The sequence below is a fragment of the Lathyrus oleraceus genome, chromosome 6 (genome assembly GCF_024323335.1).
Source record: "Lathyrus oleraceus cultivar Zhongwan6 chromosome 6, CAAS_Psat_ZW6_1.0, whole genome shotgun sequence".
NCBI lineage: Eukaryota > Viridiplantae > Streptophyta > Magnoliopsida > Fabales > Fabaceae > Lathyrus > Lathyrus oleraceus.
In genome coordinates, this window is record NC_066584.1 from 508135034 (window position 1) to 508161801 (window position 26768).

Consider the following 26768-nt stretch of genomic DNA (forward strand, 5'->3'; position numbering starts at 1 on the left):
ACAAAATTTTATGAGATAGCATTGGCTGCCGGAGTGGATCAGGCTCAGGAGCTTCCGTTGTTCAGACGATTATTTCCCCACGCTTTGCTCGGTAAAGCAAAGGATTGGTATCTCGATCAAACACCAGCCGTAATGACAGACTGGAACGTGTTAGAATAGAAATTCATTGAAAGATTTTTCTCCCATAACCGATTCATGGAATCAAAGACGGCCATCTCGGTGTTTTCTCAAGGAACCAGTGAATCTTTAAATGAAGCGTGGGAGAGATTCAAGTCCATGCTTAGGAAATGTAAAGGGCATGGATTTGATGAATTAACTCAAATCCATATCTTCAGAAATGGACTTCAACCAAACTGCAAAACGTTGTTGGATGCCACCTCGGGTGGCTCGTTGATGTCAAAAAGTGCCGAAGAAGCCACCAACATTATCAATCGAATGGCTCTAAATGATCTTCAGAGTCAAAGTCGTGGAAATTCTTTGAAGAAGGCGGGAGTGCTTGAGTTAGGGACGAATGATGCCATCCTTGCCCAAAACAAGCTCATCTCACAACAAGTGGAACTCTTAACGCAACAAATCAAAGAGTTAAGAGAACCGTCAAAAGCTAAACAAATAGCTTGTTGTGAACTTTGTAAAGGTGAACATGACACCGGATTTTGTCCACCTCCCGGTTTTGACGAAGTAAACTACATGGCCAATCAACGGGACTATCAACCGAGACAACAACAACCTTATCAACCGCACCCTCAACAACAACAACAACAACAATTCCAAGGGAACCAAGGGTTCCAACCTAGAAGCAACTATTATCATAACCAAGGTTATGGAGGTGGTTCTTCTAGCCGTCAAAACCCTCCCCAAAATCCGTATCAATCTCAACAACCGCCGGTCGTCAATTCTAAATTGGAAGAGACATTGACGCAATTCATGCAAATGTCAATGGCCAATCAAAAGAGTAATGACGCGGCCATAAAAAATCTTGAAACTCAAGTTGGGCAACTTGCCAAGCAACTCGCTGAACAACAAACCGGTCCTTCTTTTTCGGCTAATACGCAAACAAATCCTAAGGAGCATTGTAAGGCGATTATGACGAGAAGTGGGAGGGAGTTGGGTAGTGAGAATGAAAAAAGAGTTGAGAGTGAACAAAGAGAGAAAGAGAAAGAAATTGAGGAGGAAATAGTGGAGGAAAATGTTGATGGTGAAATAGGAGTGTGGAGTGATGAGGAAGTAGTTGAAAAGAATAAAAATAATGGTGAAGTTGAAAAAGAAAAAGGTGTGGAGATTGAGGAAAATAAAAGTGATGAGGTAATAAGGGAGGTAGTGAAGAAGCCTAGATGGAAAAGTGCTAGAATTGCAAAGGGAAAGGAGGTAGTGAGCGCTACTCCTATCCAAAACCTTCCTTACCCTCATGCTCCTTCCAAAAGGGAAAATGAACGGCATTACGCCCGGTTCATGAATATTTTTAAACAGTTGCAAATCAACATTCCGTTTGCTGAAGCCTTGGAACAAATGCCAAAGTATGCCAAATTCATGAAGGACATACTAACCAAAAAGCGGAGGTATACGGAACCGGAGACCATCGTCCTTGATGCGAGCTGTAGTGCCATTATTCAAAGGACGCTTCCTAAGAAAGAGGTTGATCCGGGAAGAGTTACATTGCCGGTTAAAATTGGTGACGTTTATGTCGGGAAGGGACTTATTGACTTGGGGTCGAGCATTAATCTTATACCTTTGTCAATTATCAAGAGGCTTGGCAACATCGAGATTAAGTCCATCCGAATGACATTGCAATTGGCGGATAAGTCGACGACCCATCCTCATGGCGTAGCCCAAGATGTGTTGGTGAAGGTCGACAAATTCTTTTTCCCGGTGGATTTTATTGTAATTGATATGGAGGAAGATGATGATGCTCCGCTCATCTTGGGCCGACCATTCATGAAGACCGCAAGAATGATGATAAATGTTGATGACGGTTTAATGAAGGTGCGAGTTCAAAATGAGGAAGTCACATTTGATCTATTCGAGGCGATGAAGCATTCCAAGGATAGAAATGATAGCTTTCGCATCGATGTGATCGAAGACGCTATTATGGAGGTTTCAAAGCATATTCATGAGATATCTTCTATGGAGTTAGCTCTTGACGACTCATTGGAGGTTTTCACTGTTGAAGAGGAGCTAGCTCTTGAGGAATGCTTAAAGGAACTTGATAGTTTGGAAGACCTACAACCGTGGGAAGTAGAGGAAGAAAACTTGAAGAAGGAGGTCATTGACGAGAAAGCGCCAATTGAATTAAAAGAGTTACCTTCGACGTTGAAATATGTGTTTCTAGATGAGACCGAGGCAAAGCCGGTCATCATAAGCAACCTTTTGACAAAAGAAGAAGAAGCCCGTCTAATCATTGTGCTAAAAACCAATCAAGAAGCTATGGGTTGGACTCTTTCCGATCTAAAAGGAATTAGTCCATCCTATTGTATGCACAAGATTTTGATGGAGGAAGATTTTAAGCCGGTGGCTCAACCACAACGCCGCTTAAATCCTACGATGAAGGAGGTTGTACGAAAGGAAGTGGTGAAGCTATTGGATGCGGGAATGATTTACCCGATCTCGGATAGTCCGTGGGTTAGTCCCGTGCACGTGGTTCCGAAGAAGGGTGGAATGACCGTAATCCGAAATGACAAAGACAAATTGATCCCGACTAAAGGTGCAACGGGGTGGAGAATGTGTATAGATTATAGACGGTTGAATACCGCGACTCGTAAGGACCATTTCCCACTCCCATTTATGGATCAAATGCTTGAAAGACTATCGGGCCAACAATACTATTGTTTTTTGGACGGCTACTCCGGGTACAACCAAATTGCGGTTGACCCGGTTGATCATGAGAAGACGGCTTTCACGTGTCCGTTTGAAGTGTTCGCATACAGAAAAATGCCCTTTGGGCTGTGCAATGCACCGGCGACCTTCCAACGATGTGTCCAAGCCATTTTTGCCGATCTGATAGAGAAAACAATGGAAGTCTTCATGGATGACTTCTCGGTATTTGGTGGGACGTTTAGTCTATGCTTGGCAAATTTGAAGACGGTGTTGGAAAGGTGTGTGAAGACCAATTTGGTGCTGAATTGGGAAAAGTGTCACTTCATGGTGACCGAGGGGATCGTGCTAGGCCACAAAGTCTCTAAAAGGGGGCTTGAAGTGGATAGAGCTAAGGTTGAAGTAATTGAAAAATTACCCCCTCCGGTGAATGTGAAGGGCATCCGTAGTTTTTTGGGGCACGCGGGGTTCTACCGGCGCTTCATCAAGGACTTCTCAAAGGTGGCTAAGCCTTTGAGCAATTTGCTCGCCAAGGACCAGGTATTTCTCTTCACCGAAGATTGTTTGCAAGCTTTTGAGGTTTTAAAAGAAAAATTGGTTACCGCTCCAATAATAGTCGCTCCTGATTGGAATGAAAATTTTGAACTAATGTGTGACGCGAGTGACTATGCTGTTGGAGCGGTACTTGGCCAAAGAAAAGACAAAACTTTTCATGCGATACATTATGCGAGTAAGGTTCTTAACGAGGCTCAAATAAATTATGCCACAACGGAAAAAGAACTACTCGCAATAGTGTATGCGCTAGAAAAGTTTAGGTCTTATCTTATAGGGTCTAAAGTCGTTGTGTATACCGACCACGCGGCGATTAAGTATCTGCTAACCAAGCCGGATTCGAAGCAAAGGCTCATCCGTTGGATCCTCTTGTTACAAGAATTCGATGTCGAAATCAAAGACAAGAAGGGGTCGGAAAACTTGGTAGCGGATCATTTATCCCGCTTAGTGAATGTCGAGGTTACCGTATCGGAAAAGGAAATCCGGGAAGAATTTCCTGATGAAAAACTGTTTAAGGTTCAAGTTAGGCCGTGGTTTGCAGACTTTGCAAACCACAAGGCTAGTGGTTTTGTGCCTGCCGACCTAACTTCGAACCAAAAGAGGAAGTTCCTTTCGGATGCGAAGTATTATGTTTGGGATGACCCATACTTGTTTAAGTTGGGTAGCGATAACCTGTTAAGGAGATGCGTAACTGGTGATGAAGCCCAGAGCATCCTTTGGCATTGTCACAACTCGCCTTATGGCGGACATTATAATGGGGTTAGAACGGCCACTAAAATTCTTCAATCGGGATTTTATTGGCCAACTATTTTCAAAGACGCACATATCCATGCGCAAAGTTGTGACAGCTGCCAAAGAAGCGGTGGGATAGGTAAGAGAGATGAGATGCCTCTCCAAAATATCCAAGAAGTGGAAGTGTTTGATTGTTGGGGCATAGATTTCGTAGGACCTTTCCCACCCTCTTATGGGAATGAGTACATGCTTGTTGCTGTTGATTATGTCTCTAAGTGGGTTGAGGCGATTGCCTCACCTCGGGCGGATGCCAAAACGGTGATAAATTTTTTAAAGAAAAACATATTTTCCCGTTTTGGAACCCCCCGAGTGTTGATAAGTGACGGAGGGTCACACTTTTGCAATGCACCTTTGGAAACAATTCTAAAACATTATGGTGTATCGCATAGGGTGACAACTCCGTACCACCCTCAGGCTAACGGGCAAGCGGAGGTCTCTAATCGAGAGATTAAGAGAATCCTAGAAAAAACCGTGTCTAATTCTAAAAAAGAGTGGTCCCAAAAATTGGACGAAGCATTATGGGCCTACCGTACGGCCTTTAAAGCTCCAATTGGCCTAACTCCCTTTCAATTGGTATTTGGTAAAACTTGCCATTTGCCGGTTGAATTGGAGCACAAGGCCTTGTGGGCCCTAAAGTTTTTAAATTTTGAACATGAGTTGGCCGGTAACAAAAGGAAAGTACAACTACTTGAGTTGGAGGAGATGCGCAATGCCGCATACCACTCAAGTTGGTTGTACAAGGAAAAAGCAAAGAAGTATCACGACAAGAAGATCCGTAACAAAGAATTTGTGCCCGGACAATTGGTCCTATTGTTCAACTCCCGGTTGAAGTTGTTTCCCGGGAAGTTGAAATCAAAATGGTCCGGGCCATTTCGGGTGAAAGAAGTAAAAGAGTACGGGGCCATTATCATTGAAGACATGGACGAGAAAGATAGTTGGACCGTGAATGGCCAACGATTGAAAGTGTATCTCGGCGGTCATGTGGATCGCGAGAGTTGTGCTCAGCCGCTCGATGCTCCTCTGTGAGCATCGCACCGTCGAGCTTAGCCGACGTTAAACAAGCGCTAGTTGGGAGGCACCCCAACATTGTAAGTATTTACTGTTTTATGTTTTATGTTGTATTGAGTACACTGTGCTAAACCCATGCTGGATGACTTGCAAGTGCTGCATTTGCCAATGCACTTGCTGTCATGCTCGCTTGTAATTCGCTAGGCGAGGCAGTAGCGAGCATGCTCGCTAGCTGCTCGCTAGGCGAGGCAGCAGCGAGCGCTGCAGTACTGTTTACTATTTAAATCTCAGCAGGGCCATTTTGCCCCAAACCTTCAAAAAAATTTCTGAACGGCTCTGCTGAGGAATTTGTGCTACGCTTCTCAAACTCTCTCATTTGCATCTTTATCACCAACACTTGTTCGTTTCGGTCGATTGCAAACTCTTCTCACTTCACATTTCCGAATCCGTGTAACTAAGGTTTGCCCTACTACATTTGTCTTTTTGTTTTAACTCTTAATTTCCAAATGTGAATGGCAAATAGGATGAGTGTGGTATGGGAACATTGAGGTTGCATGTGGTATTTTGGAGTTTGCAAGTCTTGAAGATTTAGGTTTTCAAATTGGGGATTTAGTTTTACTTTAGGTTTTGCATGCAATTAGGCAATCCCCAATAGCATAGAACGATTAATTTTCATGAGAAATCATTAGGTTCTGATGTAGGGAACCATTAGAGTATGGGTATTGGGGGAAAAAATCTTTGAAAATGCAGAAAACCCCAAAACCCGTAAGGTTCGCTAGCACTCGCTAGGCGAACCTGGGGCGAGCGTTCGCTGCCACTTCGCTAGGCGAAGCAGCAGCGAGCAAGGCAGTATTTTAAATTATGCTTTGTTGGCTAATTTGTTGTTTGGTGTGTGTTGTTTCTTTGTATATTTTGCAGATGGAGTCATGGTCTGGAGCTGGTAAGAAAAGAAAGGGAGCAACTACTTCCCGGACCGTGCCTATTCAATTCGATACCGACAAGTTTGTCGGTCCAAAACAGGCTGCACGGTACATCGCTCTGGAGAAGCGAAAAATACTTCCAGAGAAGCGATTTCTGATCAACCCACAGGGCACTTACAGAACTTTCGCCGGGTTGATAGACGCAAAGAAGTGGGATAGGTTGATAAGTCCTTTAGAGCATTACGACATTGCGACAGTGCGGGAGTTTTATGCTAACGCACTGCCCGACGACGACGAGCCCTTTACTTGGGTTTCTAGAGTTGCCGGGCGTCCAATTCCATTTGACCGGGATGCTATCAACCGAATCCTTGGGGAACCGCTCCAGCTGGGAGCTGACCAGAGAGACCAATACCACACCGACCTCAGGCTTCACCGAGATGTTCCTGCCATTACCGCCGACCTGCTTTTACCTGGGAAATCTGTTGAGCCGAACCCATCTGGGGTTCCAGTGAGGTATCACCGGGAGGACATGACTCCCATGGCTCAGCTGATACTGCTCTTGGTTTTGACCAACATCCAGCCCAAATCACACACCTCTATTGTGCCGATCCCAGTGGCACATTTGGTCCATTCCATCCTCACCAATGTTGAGATAGATGTGGCGAGGATAATCGCAAATGAGCTGAAGACCGTGGTCGAGAGCGGGCTTAAGTCGGGGGCTCGTGTTAATTGTCCCCTCGCTTTCCCGTGTTTGATCATGAGTTTATGCATTCAGGCAAGGGTGAGACTTCCGTCTCGTGGGCAGGTTAGGATCCCGGCACCTATCGATGATCGGTATGTGGCTAAATATTGTAGACCTAAGACTACCGGTGGCAGTGCAGCCTCAGGAAGTACTCGGGCTTCTGATGGTCCTAGTGCTTCTACTCCCGGACTTGATCCCTACCTACGAGCGGTGTGTGACTACAGTTTTGAGTGGATGGCGGCATCCCAGAGAGCTATGATTGATATGCACAACAGTATGCAGAGGTTGGAACTGCAAGGTAATGACCCCTCCGGTGCTCGAGCATTGTTGGCGCGTGAGCAGTTTATGCTTAACGCTAACTGGCCTGTGGACAGGCCAGTCTATGGTGAGGGGGTGGGCGCTGATGCTGATGATGATGATGATGTTGATGATGAGGCTACCGGTTCTGATGCCGGTAGTGAGGAGGAGTCCTGAGCCCTTAGTGGGTTAAGTTTTTGTGTGTTTTCAATTTTTATGTTATTTCTATTTGTATTTTCGGATTTTGTATCTTGATTTTGGTGTTGTACTATTGGGGTGTTTTGTCCCCCATGAACAAATTTATATTTTCAGTTAATGTTATTTAATTATGTCTTTAATTTTGTGTGTTTAATAAATTTTTGGTTGATTGAGTGGTAAACCCTTCTAGATTGGTTGCTCCTCAAGAAGTACCCAATGAAGGTGCATCCGAGCTTGGATGGCAATGATAAGAATAAACAAGTGAATGAAGCTAAGGTACATGGTTACCTTCGGCTAGAATTTTAGAATGCATTAGGAACTTTACTCTTTTTGGTAAATTGAATATTGTCTTTTTGCAACATAATTGAATGAATGTTTCATCTAGAACTTAAAACCACAAATTGTGAGGAAACCTCCATTGTACACTTAAATGCTGGATTCTAATAAGTTTTGTTGATTCATGTGATTCATTATTTGTCTTTTATTATTGTGAAATTGTGGAAGCAATTAGAAATGATCAAGGCACTTGTTTTCTTTCGAGCACAACTACATCCAAAAACAACTTACCTGTGAGCAGAGAGAGTATTTGTTAACCCCTTTGAGCCTAAACAGTTGAATCTCGGCTTGAAATAAAGCGAGATCTCAAAAAAATCTTTTTTTTACAACCCGGAAAACCATGATTATTGTTCGTTTGCCGTAAAAAGTTAAGAGCATTCACTTAGGGTGTGGAAGAAATAAGTTGGGGAGAACGAAAAAGAATTGGTAAGTACCACAACTCTTGAAAAAGAAAAGAAAAACCGAGCAAGCATAGAAAAATATATGTATAGAAAATATAGAAAAGAAACATCTGTTTTGTATATTTGATGTGAAAGAAAAGAACAAAAATAGAAAAAAATGAAAATGAATGCTTGCTTGGAAGAAAAATAGTGAAAAATAAAAATTGAGTGTGGAATATGTGTTGTGAAGGTTTCAAATAAGAAACAAATGAAACAACGTCGAGTAGTGTGAATAATACTGTGAATGTCTCTTTTGCATCGGCACTTTCGTTTCAATGGCCTTAGAAATGACCCTTGTTTGTTAACCTAACCAAGCTTCAACCGAAAAGCCCTTAGTGATCTTTATGCTTCCACAGTACCATTTTTAATTGTTAGACATTGTATGAATCTATTTGATTTCTTCATTATTTGTTAGAGAGTGAGATTAGTCCCGCGGTTGCAAACGCGCAAAATCTTCATTCCTTATTCGAAGAGGAGAGATAGGATGATTCATTCAGAATAGTATTGTTGTTGATAGATAAATATTTTGCATTGCTATTTAAGTTTTAGTTCTTATGTATTATTTTATTCGAACCGTTGGGAACTTGTAGTTGCTGATTTCGCTTGTGTTTGAGCCGTTTATCCAACTTCGGAGAAACCAGTTTCTTAAAGCAAATCCTCTTGTCCTTCAAGAGGCATACTTTGCTTGAGGACAAGCAAGAATCTAGTTGGGGAGAGTTGTTAGATGCCCAAAAGTGCTTATTAGAGCTATCATATGTGGGCATCTTTCACTCTTTTTCCTTGCTAAAACTGTCAAAACCACATTTGTTTTACATGGAATGCATTACATTGATAAACAAGCTTGGTGCCTTTGATTTGTGTGTTATTGTGCAGGAAAGACATGAACTAATTAAAAATAAAGACACAAGAAAATTGGCAAAGGAACCAAAGAATACAAGCATTTCATCAGCCTGCTCGCTAGGCGAGGCTGTGGCGAAGCATTGGTTCGCTAGGCGAGTTCCTGGCGAAAAGTTCCAGTAAATTGTCAAATTAATTCTCTAGGCGAGCTGAAGGCGAAGGTGGTAGCGAGTTCGTTCTGTTTTGGTGAAAAACGCAGCCAGCACTCACTCGCTAGGCGAAGCTCTAGCGAGTCCCCAGCGAGCATTCCAGTAGCAAAACCTCTCAACCTCGCTGGGGCGAAGGTTGAAGCATGTCCTTCGCTAGGCGAAGGTATGTTCGCTAGGCGAACATGACAGTTCAGCAGGCCCTGTTTTCTCTGGGCGCAGGGGCCTTTTTGTGCCCATTTTAGACCCTCGCTAGGCGAACCATTCTGCTCGCCTAGCGAACTTGACAGCCCAGCAGTGGTCTATAAGTAGCAGGTGCCACTTTTGAGCACCATACCTCATTTTTACCAACTTTTTCCACTTTTGTACTTTCTTCTAGATATTTTTGCAGCATTGTTCTTGGGATCTTTATGCCCTAGTTTTCATTTTCTCTTCATCTTAGAACCATCTTCTACAAAAAGAAGGTGGATTCCCATCCAACTTCGATTATCCGACTTGGATGTTGATCAACCTTCTTTCCTTACTTGCCGACCAAGCTACCATGAAAATGAGTAGCTAAGTCATCCATTTGTCAAGGTTAGATGTAGGTGATTACTAGCTTTGTGTGTAAATGTAAGGATCCTCATATGTAAACTCTTTAACGGTAAATATATGATGAAAACTTTGTTTCTATTTAAAACTCTTTGTGTTGGTTTATGATCGAGAGATGTTTACCGACTCTTGACCTAGGTTTTCATCCAAACTTGTTTGTTAGCTAGAGATAGTAACGAATGATTTTGTTCACCATAAGGTTGAACCAAAAAGTTGTCATTTTGATAGATTGTGTTCGAGAGAAACAATGGATCAAAATGGCAAAACTCACAATATGTGTTCGAGAGAAACATATTGAGAGGACTTTGTGAAATTATTTATCATCTAAAGGAGTTTATAAGATTGTTGACCGAGCAAATACATGCAAAGTGATCATTGAAACCTAACTTTGACAATATTTCTCATTTAATCAAACCATAACTTTTACCGCAACTTATTACTTTTTATGCAAGATAACTTGATTAAAACCAAAACCCTATTGTTACATTGAGCTAAGATTAATACAACCATCGAACGACGGTGATATCTTACAATCCCTGTGGATACGATAACAAAAACCCGACACGAAATACACATCTAACAAATGGCAAGCATCTACCCAAAGAATTATGGGGAGAAGCTTTGTCGACTGCGACATATATCCTGAACAGATGTCCGACGAAGAAGCTAGAAGGAATCACGCCAGAAGAATGTTGGTCTGGTGTCAAGCCTAGCTTGAGTCATTTGAGGGTGTTTGGATCTATAACACATATACATGTGATAGATCAGTTGAGAAGAAAACTTGATGACAAGTCGAGTCAGATGATCCTGATAGGATATCATTGACTGAAGGATACAAGTTGTTCGACCCAATGAATAAGCAAGCAGTGATCAGCAGGGATGTGATCATAGATGAGCTTAAGGAGTGAGATTGGATTGAAAATGTCAAGAAAGATTCAATGTGAATCTTTTATGATGAACCAGCTAGTGAAGTCGAAAGAGAGGTTCAACAGGAAGAAGTCAGAGGTGAAGCAGGCCCAAGAAGACCTCAGAGAACAAGACACATGCCTACAAGGTTGCAAGAATGTGTGGTTACATCAGATGATGTGGTCAATGAAGAAGGTGAGCTGGTACACTATGCTTTCTACGCAGATGTTGAACCAGTCAATACAGTTGAGGCATTGAAAGATTCGAAGTGGGTGAAAGCAATGGATGAAGAACTAAAGTCAATCGAAGTCAACAACACTTAGTCACTTGTCGAATTGCCCCAAGACAAGAAGGCAATCGATGTTAAGTGGGTATACAAGGTGAAGTTGAATCCTAGAGGAGAAGTGACTCAACACAAGGCGAGGCTTGTGGCGAAAGGATTTCTTCAGAAAGAAGGAATCGACTTCAATGAAGTTTTTGCACTTGTTGCTAGGATCGAAAGAATCAGGTTGGTTGTTGGTCTAGCAAACATGAACAACTGACAGATGTGTCAGATGGATGTGAAATGTGCATTTCTTAATGGCCCCTTAGAAGAAGAAGTTTATGTTGCACAACCAGCTGGGTTTGTGAAACAAGACGAAGAAAGAAAAGTGTATAAGCTGCAAAAGCCCTGTACGGACTTAAACAAGCTCCAAGAGCTTGGAACGAGAAGATAGATAGATTTCTAAGGGAGAAGGAATTTGTGAAGTGAGTAAGTGAACATGGAGTATATGTAAGAAGAAGGAAGAGTGAATTGCTTATACTATGTCTCTATGTCGATGACCTGTTGATAACAAATAGCTGCAAGAAGGAGATCGAAGACTTCAAAGATGATCTCAACAAGGAATTCGAAATGTCAGATCTGGGTGACATTTCATATTTCCTTGGCATCAAATTCTACAAGAGTGGTAGAGGTTTGATGATGCACCAAAGAATGTATGCAGGAGAAATACTCAAGAGATTTGAGATGCAAGATTGCAACCCAGCTTCGACTCCAGCTGAGCCCATATTACAACTGTCGAAAGATTCAGATTCAGATAATGTCGATCCAACCCAATATAAAAGACTTATTGGGTCACTTCGATACCTTTGTCACACATGGTCTGACTTAGCATACAGTGTAGGTATGGTGAGTAGGTTCATGCAGAAGCCAAATGTATCACATATAGCAGTGGCGAAGAGGATACTAAGGTATCTGAAAGAAACTCTCGACTATGGCATTTTGTTTTCTGCAGCCGATGAAGGAAAAGAATGCAAATTAGGGGGATACACCGACTCAAGTTGGTGTAGTGATGCTGAGGATCGAAAATCCACAGCTGGCTATGTGTTTATGCTAGGTGGTGCATCAGTTGCTTGGAGTTTGAGAAAGGAGCCAGTAGTGGCATTATCGTCATGCGAAGCAGAATACATAACTGCTTCTCTTTGTGCATGTCAAGCAACATGGATGGTGAATCTGGTCGAAGAGATAACAGCGAAGAGTCATTGAGCAATTACCATGAGGATCAACAACATCTCAGTTATCAATCTGGCGAAGAATCCGATAGCACATGGTCGAAGCAAGCACATCGAAATGAGGTTCCATCATCTTCGAGAGCATATAGTAGATGGGAAGATGAATGTGGAATACTGCAGAACTGAGAATCAGATTGCAGACATCATGACGATGAGAGTGCAGGTCAAAGTGTTCAGAAGACTAAGAGCTATGATGATTGTAGATAGCTTAGACACAATGAATTAAGTGGTGTCTTGAATTGTAGTTCCTTGTGATTTGTGTTTAGCAAGTAGATTGCAAGGAAACTAGGCTCACTTGGTTAGATCAGTCCCTTTGTATTGTTAAGAGGTAGTATTTAAAAGGATGAAAAGTAAGAAGGGAATCTTGAGCCTTTTGTGGGATGACTCAACCATGATCTTGGTGATGTAATAAAGACACTATTGACATGGAAACTTGAAGGACTTTATTTAAGATAGTATTTTGACATCATGGATTGTTTGGTTGCTTTTAGGAAAACATGATAAAGAGGAAAAATATAAATTAGCTTTTCAAAAAAAAAACTTAAAAGGGTTTATTTTTAGAGGCTTAGAGAAAGGTTTGTATATCTTGAGGAGCAAGATTTCATGGTGTCGGCCAACCCTTTGGAAATTAAAACAAAAAAAAGTCCATTTCCAGTATTTGTCAAACACAATTTCATGTTCCATAACCATAGCACTCTCAGCAAGCTTACTTTATCATATATACTTTGTCTGGTACAACTAGAAATGCAAGGCCTCTAAAAACAGAATAGTCAGTGTAGGTACACATGGAAATAATTTAGTCATTCACTTTTCCAAAAACATGGTTGCCATATCCTAAAATACAATGTTTGTGGTCCTCCCTTTTTCTTCATATCAAGGTCATTCCAAATTAAGCAACATTAAACACTATTCTGCTTTTGACCCATAAACTACCACTATTCATAAAATCTGAATTTAATTGCAGTTAAAATTAAGTTCACCGGTGAATGAATTGGTTGCAAATAGTTTTAAAGAATTTCTTAATTCACCTTATATTACATAACACGCAAAAATACTAAAATACTCTCCAGTTTTCGAAGATGCATCTCCGGATACATTCTAACACACACAAAACAAACCTTCTGAGTCACGCCCTATAAGTTGAGCAGTGAATGAATTGGTTGCAAATAGTTTTATTTATATGACTATGTTACGCAATGTTATATAGAATATACTATAGTATAATTATATGTTTCACTATATCTTTTTAGTTTTTGTTAAGTTATCAAAAGAGAAGTTAAAGAAGGGTGACATCAGTAAGTTCAGAATTGCAATAACTAGCTTTGATGATGCATGAGCACATAATAAGATAAGCAAGTGCCATTCTTTTATAAGCATTATTGACCAATTGCTGAAAAAGTTATTAGGATCAATCACTTATTGATGTAATAAAGAAACTACTGGCATGACAACTTGAAGGTGTTTTGTTCAAGATGACATATTTAACATCATGGATTCTTGGTTGCCTTTAGAGAAAGGTTTATGTATCTTGAGGAGTAACATTACAAGAAAATGCTTCTGTAGTCAGAGCTATTTGCTAGGTGAAAATGCATTTACTAAATATATAAATCGCTTGAGGTTTATTCCCTCGCAACGAATAAAATAAAAAACAAATTAGTAAATATAAAAGTTGTGGGGTAACCCCTCGTAAATGTTAAGAAGAGAGTTTTTAAATTTTTAAATTAAGTATTTGTTAGGGGTTACTCCTAGCCAATATTTTCAGTAGCTTTTTCTTAAGTTTCACATTCATCTTCCTTTGTAGAAGGTAGATTTCGACATTCTGAGTTTCATATTCTTGTCGAATAACTTCTCCGTTGAAATCCTAGATAACTCCAAAGAGCATTCTCTTCCCTTATTTTATCACATCTAACCTGGTGTCGAAATTCCTACCTAACATTATCATATAGCGGTCGAGAATGCAAAGATCTTAATCGAGCTTCATAATGCAAGGTTATAGCTGTATGTGGTATCTTCTTTTTTTTACAAATTAAAACAGCTTATGCCAGCTCATATCTAGACAAAACAGTTTATGGATTGACACAACCTTGTGAAATTATATTCAATTGAAACTCAAGTGAAAATAGTACATTAGTTTATAATTAAGTTCTGACGATGATGAACATTTTTGGAAGAAAGGGTAATGGTTTTGCACGACGTTAGAGAACAAGGTTTTTTTTCCTTCAAGGTGGGGTGCACCAGCAATTGTTATAGTGCAAATGCAAGAGCGACACACAAGAGGCTCAACAGCAAGCTACTGTGTGCATTCCTCCCTCAAGAAATAAATTTAATATCATGTGGACCATTGATCCACTATCAGTGGTAAAACTGATAAGCACAGATACTACACTTATACTACACTTGCTCTTAGCCAAAAGGTCGAGAAAGATATAAAGAACAAGGTATGTAATCAAGAAGCCTAACTAATCTTCAATTTTCCAAAATATGTATGTTGCCTAATTTCACTTTTTTCATGATTCAGAAATAGAAAGAAGTTGTAACTCATGGCTAGAAACTGTTATTGTAACCTGCAGACTTGGACCAAAGATAACAGTTACGGTTAAAGGGAAACTGAGGTTTGGAGCAAGAGTTTTTTAGGTTGGTGGAGTAGAGAAAGTGTTTGTGCAACTTTTCAGTGTTAAAGATGGAGAGAAGCTATTGAAAGCATCACAGTGTTACTTATCAACAACATCAGATCCTATAGCATGCATCCTCTTCATATCCACTCACAAACTTGCTTTATGCAGTGAGAAATCCATCAAAATCTCTTCTTCCAATGATGAATTGATTAAAGTACACTATAAGGTAATATTGTTATTCTATCATAATGTCCATGTAAATGGTCTCTATTCCACATCAAAAGATTACGTAACTGGTTTTAGGAAATATAGTCGTTTCTAAAACTTGGGACACATTTATGCTAAAATCTGCAATCATATTCAATATCAAATGACAAACCTATTTGATTATTATTTATTTAATCAAACATATCTTCATACACGATTGATCTCGTCTGTTACTTGTTTCCAGCGACAATGCTTAGAGCGCAGTAATTTCGCAAATGATAAATAATCCATTAAGATAAATAATATATATATATATATATATATATATATATATATAAAAATAATATATATATATATATATATATATATATATATATATATTCCAATTGGAATCAAGCTATAGTCTCATTAGCAGCTACCTGAAACTTGCATTTCAGTGGAGGATAAGCCTTGACAACATGAAACACTAACACTAAATACACAACAATATAGATTAAACTCTGAAGGTGGCTTCCCAATTTCATTTTTAAGCATTTTATGTATCTAATAACGGTTGAATTGTAATTTTTTTTTTGTGTTCAAGCTTTTCGATAGAGGAGTTAGTTTTGACATGAATTTGGTTTTAAACCTAATTTTGTAGTGTTGGCAGAATTAGATATTTTATAGGCTTTTGTTTTTGGACTTTGCTTAGGGGGTAACCCCTATTATTGCAAAACACTTGAATTTGCAATTGAAAAGAAATAAAAAATCACAATTTGCGAGTAGAGACGAACTTTGCAGAAAATCCATCTTCTTCCGTCTCTCGATAAACCCTAATTTTTTTCTTCTCAATTCAATCTTGTTTTTCTTGTTTTTTATCACCATTGTGTAGCGATACAATCTTGCAATCAAGGTTGGTTGATTCACTCGAGTGAAGAGTGAATAACAAGAGGAAATTCGATCGGTGCGATTGAATCTTGTTCATCAAGATTGATTCAGAATTATTCAAAGTTTTGGATTTAATTCCAACATCTGGTATCTAGAGCACTGGCTGAGCGATTCTTGGAAGCATAACATGATGAATCATCCGAAGGATATTTTTTGGCGAGTCTCCAATTTCTAAAGAATCAAAATTACAAAGAATTGGTGCAAGTAGATGAATGTTGTCTTTTTCTATCAAGATCTTTTGGATCTTATGAAAGAGAGAGTGACACCGCTTGCAACAAACGCGACAGATGAAGAAAATGTTACACACAAAAAATTGAAGAAGAAAGATTATAATGCTCTTTTTATAATCCATCAATGTGTTGATTCTGGTAATTTTGAAAATGTTAGTGATATGAATCAGCGAAAGAAGCATGTAAAATTCTTGAAAAGTCGTTTGAAGGCGGAGAGAAGGTGAAAGATGTGAGGTTACAAACTCACAAAAAACTTATGAATTGCTTCAGATGGAAGACAATGAAAGCATAATTGAATTTTTCACCAGGGTTACAAAACTGGTGAATCAAATCAAGGTATGTGGAGAAGTGTTGACATCAAGATCAGTTGTTTCAAATATCTTGAGGTCATTGGCTCCAAAGTTCGACCACGTGGTAGTAGCCATAGAAGAGTCAAAATATTTGTCAGCATTGACAAAGGAAGAGCTTCAAGGGACGCTTGAATCTCATGAACAAAGAATGACTAAAAGAGCTGCAGGTAAGTTGAAAAGTGATGTGGCTTATAGGCGCAATCAACAAGAGAAAAGAAAGGAAAAGGGAATTGGCTCCACAACAAAGGTAAAGGAAGCTACAACAATTTAACTGGTCAAAATCAGCAAGAAGGAGGTTTGTCGAATTAGAGAAGAGACACATACCTGTAAGACCGTAATTTTGACCCTAAGATCCCTCATGCTATTCTCATCATATGCATTAGCATTGGGATCACACCTTGGCATCCTCCTTACCCCTCATTCATTGGGTTTGCATTGGGAGATATCACCAAACACCATGTGATTGTACCATACTTTGTTTTTTTTATCATTTATTAACCAAAATACCAAAAATATGTCATTATATAGTTTAGCTCTTTTGTAGGTAGTGAACATGCTCACCTATGCTCTATCAAGTTCATATCTAGGGTTTAAGACCCTCATTGCAAGGAGCTCAATCAATAAGTGGTTTACTATGGCTCTAAGTATCATATATGAATCCCCATGATCTTCACATGTTATTTTGATCAAGAAATCATCAAGAGTTTGGAGTTGGTTTGCCTTGGAAACCCTAATTCATCTGGGTATCTTATGTGACTTCTTCAATAAGCTTCTTCACAAATTGATCAAATATTTCAAGGGGTACTTCAAATTTCATCATATTATGCATATATGATCCTCCATGATCCCCAAAAGTCAAGAGAATATCAAGATAGCAAGTAGGTCCATGGTGGTTGACCAGAGGAATTCAACTAATCAAAACTGGGGTTCCCTAGACCATATCTCCTACAATTTGTGTCATATAAAAATGATTCCAAGAGAAACTTTACTCTAAATGACATTCCAAACAGCTTTCATGTTGAGGTCAATAGCTAGTTTTGCTTGAAAAGTTATTTCCTATGGTGAAAGATTATAGGTCATTTTGTCTAAACCCTAATTTGGAGGTCAACTTCCCAAGACCATAACTTGCTCAATTTTTATAAGATGAAAGTTATTCAAGTTTCACAATTAAATTCAAGATGTCTACTTAAACGTTTATGTTTGGATGGAGTGAAAATTCAACTTTTAAATGCATGTGATATGAGGAGACATTATAGGTCATTTTGGGCCAATACCATTGAACAAGTGATTTTCCTCAACTTCTAAAATGCATAACTCCTTCATGCTAAATCAAAATGAGGTCAAATTTGTGACCAATTTGAAAGACTTTTAGATAGCTACAACTTTGATGATAGAATGTTTCTCATTTGAAGCCCATAAAAAATCACTCAAGGTGGAAGAAGTGACCATATGGCTTGATATTAGATTTTTTTTTATATGTTTGATTTTCCAAACTTCCACCTCAAAATTCATCATGATCCAAGCTTAAAATGAAAAAGTTTTATACATGAAAGTTATTCCTCTTGATCTAACCTTTCCAAAAAGTTCAAATTCATCCTATTTGGACAAAGTATGAGTGACTTGCGCATGGCTTAAAGTTGGATGACCATTTGGCATATTTGAACTTCCACTTTCCATACACAAATGCATGGCTTGTTAACATGACTTCAGCATTGCTTGCACATGATTTTGAACCTGAATGCATCATTACATGGGCCTATCACACACCCATGCATCCATGCAAGAAATTTTTACTATTTTTGAAAGCTTGAAACAAGTGTGCAAATAACAATGCATTGGCTATAAATAGAAGCTCTTTCACTCTGAATGGAGGATCCTTGCAGACCATCTTTGAATCTCCAACCCTAAACCCTCACATTCAAAGGATAACCTTGAGGATTTTCATTAAAAATCGAGTTTGAATCTCCACCGTTTTGAGATTCAAATATCCAAGAGTCCTCCTTATTTCTTGATCCATTTCTACTCCATCAAGCATCCAGAGCAAGGCCAAGCACAATTCAAAGCAAGATCGAGTCCATCTGAACCTGCAGTGAAGGTGAATTTCTGAATTTTCCATCTCTTCAATTCTCACTCAATTCTCCATAATTCTTGTTGATTTTTTGTTGTCTGAAGTCCTACCAAAGTAGGCAACAAGATTGAGTTGCTTAGAGGTCAGATCGAAGCAACACAGATCATGATCCTCAAAATTCAACTCCCTGTATCTTTCAATATACTTGGAGTTAGGTAAAATTAAGGTCAAATTCGAGCTCTTGAGCATTTTTACTTTGAATTCATGTCCTACTTTTTCATTTTGGTGATGGTTGAGGGTGGACCAGTCCGGTGAGGTCCACCGGAGAAAAAGATCGGAGCTCTAGCTCCGGCAGTGCGTTGGCATGTCTCAGGCCAAAGGATCCATCTATTTTGTTCTAATCCTGAGCGTTGATTTCAATTACCATTTGTGCAGCACATTGACTCTAGTCCACCATGGAACGCCCGTTGGGAGCCACTTGATCTGCCACCTCAATTAATGTGGGAGATCAAGTGGTCCACGTATTTTTGCATTTTCTGATTTTTAGGTTAATTGCTTTATTTTCATTAATTCATATTAATTTTAATATTGATCCAAAAAATATGGGACTTTCACCAAAAAAATTCAAATAAATTCCTTTTTCATTTTCTGAATTAAAATTATTTTTTGGATCAATATTAATATTTTTCAATATTTAATTGTTTTTATGCATATTTTTAATTGTTTAAAATACTTTTAAGTTTCCAAAAATATTAAAAAAAATTCTCCAAGGTCCTTTGATCTTGTTTGACCTATGATAAATCTCATGACCATTTATTTGGTGTTTTGATGAGGTTTTAGGATTTTGACCAACCATAATTTAATTTAATGCATTTTTAATTGATTTTTTATTCTTTAATTAGCAAATAAATTATGTTGAGCTCTTTTTATTGGCTTATCGAGTTTGACTATTGTTGTTGGGCCTTGGTCAAGGTTGATTTGACTTTGTTGGAATCATTGGATTTAGGGGATTGATGAAATGTACATTTCATCTCCCAAAATGAATGAATGATTTTAATTTGATAAAAGTCCTCCTTTGACCAATTTGTGTTGATTTCATTTCCCCTCCCTCTTCATCTCAATCCCATTTTATCCCCATCCATTTTTTTGACCTATGATATCTCTATATCCTAAGGCTAGTTGATTGCAAAATTAACATAAGTATGGATGAGATTAGATCCACCCTTTTACCATTTTCTTTTAAGTGTGGTATGTTTTAGGAGTATGGTTCATAATACCATATCTCTAATATGCATTAACACTAAAATTTCTATTGTCCGACCTCAAATAGTTGTGACTTCTACATAAGTCCAATTACGATTGCTTAACATAGCTCTAAATTTTGACACAAAAAGGCATAACATTCTAGTAAGTGAGATTGTAAGTCTCCCCCCTTTCATGGTATTGTGTGGAAACTTGGCATTTTTTCCTTCCTTTGGAAGATGTCTTGGTTCAAGGATCCATGCTTGTGAATAGTGGGTTGAGTGTTCTCCAAAGAATGACTTTAACAAAAGAAAAGCAAAAACAATACTAACTTTTAATCAACTAACATTTGACTAACTTTTAATTTCAAGTCATTTATCTTTTGCACTTAGAATTCAAGTCTTTATTCATTTGCCATTATTCATACCATTTAACTTGTTTACTTTAATAGCATTTCCACTTTGCTCACTTGAGCCATATCTTGTGATTATATTGTGATTGTATATACTTGTTTGTGTATTTTGTTTGTGTGTGTGGTCTTTTGACCTTAATGTACATAATAACAACAAAAACCCTAAAAAAATGTGTGTGTGGGCTGTTGGATTTGATCTGAGACATTGGACTTAGAGTTAGGCAACATTCAATATGCAAAAGGACTTGGTCAATGCCAACTTTTCTGAAACCAAGTGCTTGTGAAGAAAACTTTCATCTGATGCAAGTATTGAGACCCCTTTTTGAGTTCATCTGCTACATGGTCTTTATGAAGTTGTTACTTTGAACCTGTGTCTAATGCCTATCTCTGAGCCATTCAAGGAGTATGTCATCTGGTGCATGGAAGATTATGAAGAAGATCATGAAGTTGCTAAGCTTGGATGTGTCTATCTTTATTTGATGCCTTGATCTTCACCTTGCTATTGTGTGTATTGATATTGCTTGATTCTAAAGTCCAAGGGAAATTTGGGTTTCTATATGACATTCTTGTCTATTGGATTGCATCCTATTGGTCAGATCTTTTCAACTCTTAACTTTTAATTTTTTGCTTAGGATTAGTCTTGATCGGAAAAAATAGCAAGTGTACTATTTTTACCGATGTAGTAATAAGGAGTTTATTTCCCAGTATCGATCTCAAGGATTGCGTAGGAATTACTTACTTTAATTCGATTCTATCAGAACAAAAAGATAATGGTTGTGTTGTTTTGGAATTTAGAATAGTAACACGAAAGTAGTAAAAATAATTGATTAAGATAAAAGATGCTAGGGTGAGTAGTTGAGTTAACCGGTTATGAATTAGTCCCGATTTCCTTAATACATATGATACATTCAATCTCCTAACCTCAGAATGTTCTTACTTAAGTCTTTAAGGAAGAAACTATTAAACTACCAATTCTTACTCAAATGTCCATTCAATTAATCATTGGTTTTAATCATACAAAATATCAAGGTTTACGGTGATTTATGAAAGGTTCTAGTCCTAGATGATGCATTCATAAACCCATTTGTGTGAAAACCCTACCAATCACAATCCTGTTATTGGAAGTCATAGATTAATTCGTATTTGTCCGATACAAAAACATAATAACATCACACAATTGAATTGAAATACATAACATAGTAATCAAGGAATCATTGGTTCACATTCATAGCATACGATAACATCAGGACCACCCCCCTAGCATCAGGGGGTTTAGCCTCTCATAGTACTTAAAGAATTCATAAAGGAAAGATTAAACATTACAAAGAATTAAGAGAGTTTGATCTTCAATGGTGGCTACCCTTGAATCTCGCCGTCTTCGAATCCGTCGTATTCGCTATCTCTTCCACTGTAATGCTTTTGTTCGTCTGTCAAAAGGTCCCTTCTTCTTTCTCTTCCAAGCCTTTTTATAGCTTCAGATGACTCTCTTCCAAGCTAAAGGTCCAAACTGAAGGTGAGAAAAACAAGAAAGGGGGGGTTTGAATTGTTTGGAAAAATAAGCACTTTTTCAAAATGCAAACTACACAATGATTTTATACTGGTTCGCTTATAACACAAAGCTACTCCAGTCCACCCGGCCAAGGTGATTTCGCCTTCAACAAGGACTTAATCCACTAATCTTGAAAGATTACAAACAACGTCTAAGAGAAAAATCTCTTAGTCCTCTCAAGTATACAGACTACACAGAGTCACTTGAGGAAATCAACAAACAAATAGATGAAAGATTTATGTAATCTAGAATGCTTCTAAGAAAGCAAATATTACAGTATTAAGAACAAGAGTTTTTCACGTTATAAGCAAAAGCTTCGTGAAGATCTTTAGAGAGCAAGAGTGTTTTTCTTGAGCGTTGATGTTTCAGTATATTTTTGGCTTGTTGGCTTACTAATACTTGTATATCACTGAATGTTGATTTGCAGTCCTTTATATATAGAAGTGAGGTAGTAATTGAAACTGGTGGATATTAAAATGAATTTACGCCATCACTTAAATAGCTTCTGCAGGATAACTTTCTCTCCTTGAAGTGACTACTTACCACAAGTAGTATCTTCTTTATTGAAATTGGAGATTAACGTCTCTTTCTTAATTAGGAAAACCATTTGCAAATCTTTACTTGACTTTAACGTTACTCTTTCATGATTAGCAATACCATGCTCAGAGTCTTCAAGTATCTGAGAATCTTGGAATCTTGCTTCTGATGTAGATCTCTTTTGAGTTCTGATGGATTTCTTCAGATAGCGCTGAGAGTTTCTGGAGTTAGACAATCGTTGTTCAGAGTCAGAACTTCTAGAGCGTATTCTTGTTCAGATGCTTCTGATGTATTGCTCAGAGTTAGACTTTCTTGAACGTGTTTCCACTTCAGATGCTTCTGATCATTTGATAATTCGTATCTGATCTGGTTTTGTATCTGATGACATCATCAGATTTCTTCCTTCTTTCTTTAGAATCCTGCACACTTAGAAACTTTTCGTTAGGGTGCCATTTTTGGTTTCATCCTTTGTTATCATCAAAATCAAGGAATCTGTTGTAGAACAATTTTTGTTCTTACAATCTCCCCCTTTTTGATGATGACAAAACAACCTTAATTAGCAGATGAAACATGAATAATATTAGATCAGATAGACAGAAGCTCCCCCTGAGTTAGTGCTAGGGAGTTCAGAAGTTCTTACCAGAGCTTTCAAGCAATGAGGTTTCTGAACTTTCTGCAATTTCTTAAGTCCAAGTTAGATAATTTTATTTTAAAAAAAAAAATATGTTGCAGAGTGTTTAAGGTATTAGACAATATTTTCATCAGAGCTATTAATGACTTCTCCCCCTTTTTGTCAGAATCAAAAAGACATAGTAAAAAAAAATAAGTAAAGAGAAAAACTTGTATTCAGATAAGAGCACAAAGGCAACAAGAAAACATCAGATTCAGAGAAAAGCAAAAAGAAACAAAACAACAGTCAAGCAAAATAAATCCTAAGTGCCTAAGGGTTCGGAGGCGGAGGCATTCTCTGAAGCAACATTGCAAGCATGTTCTGGATGTTGTCGTTGACAGTATCTTGCTTGTCCATTCTGGCCCGGAGTTCATTCTGATCTTGCTTAAGTTCTTTCAGTGTCTGAAGAACCATAGGGATCACAGAAGAGGACTCCCCCAGAGTCAGAGCCTGCTGAGCTTCAGCTTCAGCAGCAGCTTGTGCTTCTGCATCCGCCAGAGCCTTAGCTTCAGCTTCCTTTTCCCTTAGGATTTCAGCTTGACGAGCTTTTTCTTCTTCTTCCAGTCTTCTTGCTTCTTCTTCAGCTTCCTTTGCCAATCTCTCTTCCTCTAGCCTTCTAGCTTCAGCTTCTCTGGCTAATCTCTCTTGGAGTCTTGCCTCAGCATCTCTGATGTAGCCATTTCTGACTTGTTCAGAGATACTCTTCAGCCTAAAAGCCTCAGAGGTCATCCAGCCAATGACTCTGTTCCAGTGTGTCCTTACAGATTCAGGATCATCACTGACTTCAGAGTTAGTGGTCAGAGACTTGACCTTTTGTACTGAAGCCCCTGCTACCAGCATGATGGATTCCTCAAGGGTAGGTACAGAAAGGTCAGGTTCAGAGGTAAGAGGTGGAGATGTTGGAGGGCTGAGATTTAGAGTTAGAGGTTCTGGTTCAGTTTCTGGTTCAGGTTGAGGTTCAGATGTTTGGGGTGAAGCGTAAAGAGGATTTAAATCTAAAGGTTCAGTTTCAGTTTCAGATTCAGGTGCAACAGAGGTGTTTGGTGGGTTGATATCAGAAGTGAGATGGTCAGAGGGTTGGTCTCCAGAAGGTTGGATTTCAGAAGTAAGGGTAGTTGTTGGTTGTGGTGGTGAAGTTATTTCAGGTTCTGTTGGTTGTTGTGAAGCGAATTTTTGAGCATAAATTTGAGCTATGGTTGGGGAGTCAGGGTCAGAATATTCTGGGTCAGAAGAGATAGAAACATAAGGGGGTGAGTCTGGTGCTGAGGATGATGAAGATGAAGTGCTTTAGTGGGTTTGTGCAGGTTTAGAGGGAGGTATGAAAGTACGGGCGATATTTAAAACTGGTGAAGGCTGTGAAGTTCTGGTGGTTGAAGGTGGAATTTCAGAGGTTGTAAAGATGGATGGTGTTGTGAGAGGATTGGAGGGAGGAGTAGAGGAAACCATCAGAGGTACAGAGGTAATGGGAGGAACAGACATACCAGTAGAATTTTTCAGAGGAGCTGAAGATCTGCTTCCAGAAGCTTCTCCAATTCTTGCCTTCTTTGCCTGAGATGCTACCTTCTTCTCAGAGAGACCTCTCTTGTATCTGACGAAGTCTTCTTCTGAATCAAGACAGTCGTCGAGGCTGAAGTCAGAGATGTCAACACCATCATCCAGCAGACGCTGAAGATAGATAGCAACAGCATCTCTGGGTTCATTCTTGAAGAACCTGGCAAGGCCATGAGGCATCTTCCTCTGATCTTTCAAACAATCCCAGGATGTGTCCAGAGTGGGTCTGACTTGAATCTTCTTAATTATCCCCATACTCTTGAGATTTCTGGCGTTCAGAGGCTTCCCAACATCTATTGCCAGATCATCCATCAGTTTGGTCTTTTCCAGATGATCTACCAGTCCATTTTTGATGAAGACATCAGATAGCAATCTTCCCAGAGGAATGTAGGATCTGGGCTTCATATTGTTTCTGGTTTCTCTGACAGAATCTCTCAGATATCTGAAAAGGAGAGCAGGGAGGCAGATCTTCACACCCTTCTGAATGCAATACAGAATGCATTTCTGGTCTGCATTGATGTAGTCAGAGGAGTTAGAGGCTGGACGGTGGTGAATAGTTCCCAGAATGATCTTCAGCCACACTCTGAGGTTCTGATGCAGCTCTTTGTTCTTTGAAGGATTTCCTTCAGTGTTGGGTTTGAAGATTGTTGGATTGATTACATCAGTAATGCGCTTTGACCTAGGAGGGATGTTGTAAATCCTTTTTCCTCCAGCTCTCTCCATGTTCAGTAAGGAGGCAATTGATCCTTCAGTAATAACAATCTTTACCCCCAGAACATAGGAGACGATGAAGTGGTCATCTGCATCTGCAAATCTCCAGAACTCCTTGATGAGAAGAGGGTAAACAGGACCATAAAGCCTTTGGAAGTAGTTTTCCCATCCTTGTTTGCGAAGCTCTTCAGTAAGATCAACGCCATTTCTCTTCAAGTTGTCGAAATCAACTAGCGATTCATACAACACGTCCAGTCCTTCAAAAGGGGTTGAAAGGTTAATATGGCGTTCACGGTCAAGAACATGGGGTTCTTTGTAAACAGGGGTGATGGTGACGCCTGTAACCGTTGGTGTTGGAATGCTTGAGGTTTGAACAGTAGAGCTTGATTCCATTTCTTGAGAGAAGTTAAAGACTTGTTGTTGTTGAGCGTCCATGGTGAAGAAGAAGAAGATTGATGAAGATGAAGAGCTTTCAGAGAATGCTTGAGAGAGGTTTAGGGTTTTAGAGTGAGTGAGAGTGATAAGTGTGTGAAATGTGAGAAAAGTGTTTATATACTCTAAGTAAAACACATGCAAAACGACACATTAAATTGCGTTAGCACAACTCTCAAGTAAGCACGCTTGGGGGGAAAAATGATTACAGCTAATTAATGAATGTCTAATCCCACAGTACACACACTGCTCGAGGAGAACTCAAACGTCTGCCTTTTGAATTTCTTTTGACAGCTGTCTATAAGTTCTAAGGTTAGACGCTCAGAGCTCCACGTGTTGATGTATCTGATCTTCAGGAATACCAAGGGGTTTGTTCCTGGAGATTTCTAACTCAGATATCTTCTTAACTGGTAGAAGTATCAGAGTCAGAGGCAGAAGTGCATTTGTTTTTATCAGAGTCTCATTTTACATTTTCAGATGCCATACTTCACTCAGGGCAATTTTTAATGTTCAGATGTTCTAAGATAAAAAGAAATCTATCTTCAGCTAGAGGCTTAGTAAAGATATCTGCCCATTGATGTTCAGTATCAATGAACTTCAATGTTACTATCCCTTTCTGAACATAGTCTCTGATAAAATGATGTTTTATTTCAATGTGTTTGGCTCTGGAATGTAGAATGGGATTCTTACTTAAATAAATAGCAGCAGTATTATCACAAAAGATAGGAATGTTACTCTCAAAGATTTACAGATCTTCTAACTGATGCTTCATCCAGAGCATCTGAGTTGTGCACAGTGACGCTGAGATATATTCTGCTTCTGCTGTTGATAGAGCAATTGTTGATTGTCTTTTGCTAGCCCAGGATATCAGATTGTTTCCCAGAAGCTGGCAATTTCCAGAAGTGCTTTTTCGTTCTATTCTATCTCCTGCATAATCTGCATCACAATAACCCGAGAGTCTATACTCTGATGTTTTCTCATACATCAGGCCCAGGTTAGGAGTTCCTTTCAGATACTTAAGTATTCTCTTAACTGCTGTTAAATGAGATTCTCTAGGATCTGATTGGAATCTGGCACAAAGAC

The 26768-nt window shown here is 39.0% G+C and overlaps 1 non-coding gene across 1 annotated transcript; it reads right to left on the minus strand.

Annotated features, from left to right (window-relative positions):
• Positions 1–14408: 14408 nt before the first annotated feature.
• Positions 14409–14612, minus strand: LOC127099849 (U2 spliceosomal RNA). Its single transcript, XR_007794316.1, has one exon. It is a non-coding gene; the product is annotated as a U2 spliceosomal RNA (small nuclear RNA).
• Positions 14613–26768: the final 12156 nt, after the last annotated feature.